The 4256-nt window shown below is 43.5% G+C and overlaps 1 long non-coding RNA gene across 1 annotated transcript in view; it reads left to right on the top strand.

The window, feature by feature from the left end:
- Positions 1-3245, top strand: part of LOC104990261 — a 48572-nt gene extending 45327 nt beyond the window's left edge. Inside the window, exons 2-3 of the long non-coding RNA XR_825489.1 lie at positions 450-616; positions 2271-3245. This is a non-coding gene — a long non-coding RNA (uncharacterized LOC104990261). The remainder of the gene's footprint in view (positions 1-449; positions 617-2270) is intronic.
- Positions 3246-4256: the final 1011 nt, after the last annotated feature.

The following is a 4256-nucleotide window of genomic DNA, read 5'->3' as shown; positions in this document are numbered from 1 at the left end:
CTTCCAAGGAGTAAGCGTCTTTTAATTTCATGGCTGCAGTCACCATCTGCAGTGATTTTGGAGCCCAGAAAAATAAAGTCTGACACTGTTTCCACTGTTTCCCCATCTATTTCCCATGAAGTGATGGGACCAGATGCCATGATCTTCGTTTTCTGAATGTTGAGTTTTAAGCCAACTTTTTCATTAGTGACATTACAATCTTCAAAATAGTACTTTCACCATCACTATGTCATTACATTCTTACTTCATTTCTGGGACAATAAATCACAGGGTCTTGGCATGAGAGATTTAAATTTTATACCTATATTGAATTTTCTCCAAAAGTCTGATTGTTTTCACACAAAACAGACAAGCATCACATGCACAGATACATCTCGAGAGCTTTTTACACCTTAACTGCTAACAGCTTTACGAATCTTAATGGTTCAGAGGTTTATTTTTCACCACAGGCCCAGATGGAAATCACTGGCATCAGGAAGAACTGAAATCCCCAGCTGAGATAAAGCAGAAGACTTCCAGGCAGAAGAAATCAGAATCGGACCTACTAGTGCTGCCATCTGTTCCTCTGCACTCTTAGAGTTTGTGGCTCCCATCAGACCCGGGGAATTGTCCAGCTGTGAGTTTCTGTTTTACTGGGATTGAATTCCATCAATGTCCCTGACTTTCAGGCTTTGACCATCATCCTATGATGGTTGCCTCTATCAGACATCTCTGTTCTTTGCTTTATAATATGTATTTATTAACAATAATAAAGTTAATTCAACTGAGTCTAACTATGATCATTTGATGACATTTTTGGGGATCGCTTTGGATACCCCCACTCCAGTACTCTTGCCTGGAAAATCCCATGGACGGAGGAGCCTGGAAGGCTGCAGTGCATGGGGTCGCTGAGGGTAGGACATGACTGAGCGACTTCACTTTCACTTTTGGATACCAACAAGCATGCCCAAGTCAGGATTTCACATCAGGGACTACAGGGCTTCCTTCTATTCCAGATGGCCTGCCCTGGGTGGTGCTAGTGGTAAAGAACCTGCACACCAATGCAGGTGACCTAAGAGACTCAGGTTCAATCCCTAGGTTGGGAAGATCCCCTGGAGGAGGGCATGGTAAGCAACTCCGGTAATCTTGCCTGGAGAAGCCCGTGGAGAAAGGAGCCTGGCAGGCTACTGTCCTTAGGGTAGCAAAGAATTGGACATACTGAAGCTGGTTCCAAATAGGAAAAGAAGTATGTCAAGGCTATATATTGTCACCCTGCTTATTCAACTTATATGCAGAGTACATCATGAGAAACACTGGGCTGGAAGAAGCACAAGCTGGAATCAAAATTGCCGGGAGAAATATCAATAATACCTCAGATATGCAGATGACACTACCCTTATGGCAGAAAGTGAAAAAGAACTAAAGAGCCTCTTGATGAAAGTGAAAGAGGAGAATGAAAAACTTTTTGGGGGCTCCAAAATCACTGCAGATGGTGACTGCAGCCATGAAATTAAAAGACGCTTACTCCTTGGAAGAAAAGTTATGACCAACCTAGACAGCATATTCAAAAGCAGAGACATTACTTTGCCAACAAAAGTTCGTCTAGTCAAGCCTATAGTTTTTCCAGTGGTCATGTATGGATATGAAATTTGGACTGTGAAGAAAGCTGAGCGCCAAAGAATTGATGCTTTTGAAGTGTGGTGCTGGAGAAGACTCTTGAGAGTCCCTTGGACTGTAAGGAGATCCAACCAGTCCATTCTGAAGGAGATCAGCCCTGGGATTTCTTTGGAAGGAATGATGCTAAAGCTGAAACTCTAGTACTTTGGCCACCTTGTGCGAAGAGTTGACTCATTGGAAAAGACTCTGATGCTGGGAGGGATTGGGGGCAGGAGAAGAAGGGGACGACAGAGGATGAGATGGCTGGATGGCATCAGTGACTCGATGGCCGTGAGTCTGAGTGAACTCTGGGAGTTGGTGATGGACAGGGAGGCTTGGCGTGCTGCAATTCATGGGGTCGCAAAGAGTCAGACACGACTGAGCAACTGAACTGAACTGAAGCCACTTAGCATACCCTGGAACAATGGGCCAGTTGTTTTTTTTGTGTGATTTTGAAACTGTTCTATAGCAGTACTGATGCCATGGTCTAGTCTGATAACCACATATGCCATGAGGGAAAAATTAATTGTATTCAGAGATTCCTTTCTCATTGGGTGGAATCTCAAAATCAGCAGCTTCACCACATGTCCTTTTGTAGAACTGCCCTGAAGACTGATTTTCCTATTTCTCTCTAGGAACCTCCCAGTGAACGATGGCCAACTGCCAGATGCTGAATGCCACAGAGAGAGACTCACCCTTCCCACCAGCCCTGGACCTCTTGCCAAAAACACTCCGGGAAACTCCCTCTGAAGTCATGCATATCTCTCTGGACTGTAACCCTGCCTGTGCGTGATCATGGCCACAGCTGGGGACAGCAATTGAGGGGTAGACATCTGCTACATAAAGACTGCAGGCATAAATCTTCATTTTAATGAGACTTAAAAGATGGACTCCTCTGATTAATACCGGCAACTGGTGTTTCTAAGAGTGGACTACATCCACTGTTTGCCTACCTTGCCCCAATTACCTGGTGCCTGGGATAAGCTACTAGTTTGAACAAGCCTTCTCAGACTTACTGTACTCCTTTTTCTTGACAGTAACCTTCCTTCATGTATTTTTAAGTGAGAGAGAATGTCAAGATCAAACCTACATCAAACTGGCTGAGGTAACCCAATTCAAAAGCAGCTTTTCCCTAAATCTGTAACTTGGCATTAGGGCTTGTTTCCTGCCCCAATCTTATTGCATAATCAGGATATTTGGCAGTTTTGTTTGTAAAAAAGAGCCTGGTTTAGCCGCAGCGGGTAGGCAAGTTTGCCACGTGCTCCTGCTGGCCGAACCAGCCCTTTCGACTGCAGATGGAACAGTACAGTCCAACTAGTTCTATATGTCAGTATCATAAGCAGAGAGCCCCCATCCTCCCCCTTTCTTTGTCAACAACCACCTTGCATTTTAGCACGTGTTTATATCTTGGATTGAATAAGAAGATCAAGCCAACAATTACTCCTCAGATACATGGATTCATTTCAGCAAACACTTATTGATTACTGGCAATGTCACAGAAACTCAACTAAGATGAAATATATGTAGTCCTTCATCTCAAAGAGTTCAGCTCAGTTGCTCAGTTGTATTCAACTCTGCAACCCCATGGACTGCAGCATGCCAGACTGCCCTGTCCATCACCAACTCCTGGAGCTTGCTCAAACTCATATCCATCAAGTCGGTGACGCCATCCAACCATCTCATCCTCTGTCGTCCCCTTCTCCTCCTGCCTTCAATCTTTCCCAACATCAGGGTCTTTTCTTCTTCACCTTCCCATCAGGTGGCCAAAATAATGGAGCTTCAGCTTCAGCATCAGTCCTTCCAGTGAATATTCAGGACAGATTTCATTTAAGATGGACTGGTTGGATCTCCTTGCAGTCCAAGGGACCCTCAAGAATCTTCTCCAACACCACAGTTCAAAAGCATCAATTTTTCAGTGCTCAGCTTTGTTTATAGTCCAACTCTCACATCCATACGTGACTACTGGAAAAACGATAGCTTTGACCATACGAACATTTGTCAGAAAAGTAACGTCTCTGCTTTATAATATGCTGTCTAGGTTGGTGATAGCTTTTCTTCCCAGGAGCAAGTCTTTTAATTTCATAACTGCAGTCACCACCTGCAGTGATTTTGGAGCCCAAGAAAATAAAGTCTGTCACTGTTTCCATTGTTTCCCCATCTATATGCCATGAAGTGATGGGACTGGATGCCATGATCTTAGTTTTTTGAATGTTGAGTTTTAAGCCAGATTTTTCACTCTCCTCTTTCATTTTCATCAAGAGGTTCTTCAGTTCCTCTTCGCTTTCTGCCATAAAGGTGGTGTCATCTGCATATCTGAGGTTATTGATATTTCTCCTGGCAATCTTGATTCTAGCTTGTGCTTTATCCAGCCCAGCATTTTGCATGATGTACTCTGCGTGTAAATTAAATAAGCAGGGTGAAAATATACAGCCTTGATGTACTCCTTTCCCAATTTGGAACTATTGTTCCATGTTCAGTTCTAACTGCTGCTTCTTGATCTGCATGCTCAACAGGCAAGTAAGTTGGTCCGAATTAGGCACAGAAATACTTACTTAGGTAAGTACAGATTAGTGAACTAGAATACAGAAAATTCCAAATGCAATCCAGAGATATAAAACAAT

Source organism: Bison bison, unplaced genomic scaffold (genome assembly GCF_000754665.1).
Source record: "Bison bison bison isolate TAMUID 2011002044 unplaced genomic scaffold, Bison_UMD1.0 scf7180017864174, whole genome shotgun sequence".
In the NCBI taxonomy this organism is placed as follows: Eukaryota; Metazoa; Chordata; class Mammalia; order Artiodactyla; family Bovidae; genus Bison; species Bison bison.
This window is presented reverse-complemented; position numbering and strand designations above follow the sequence as displayed.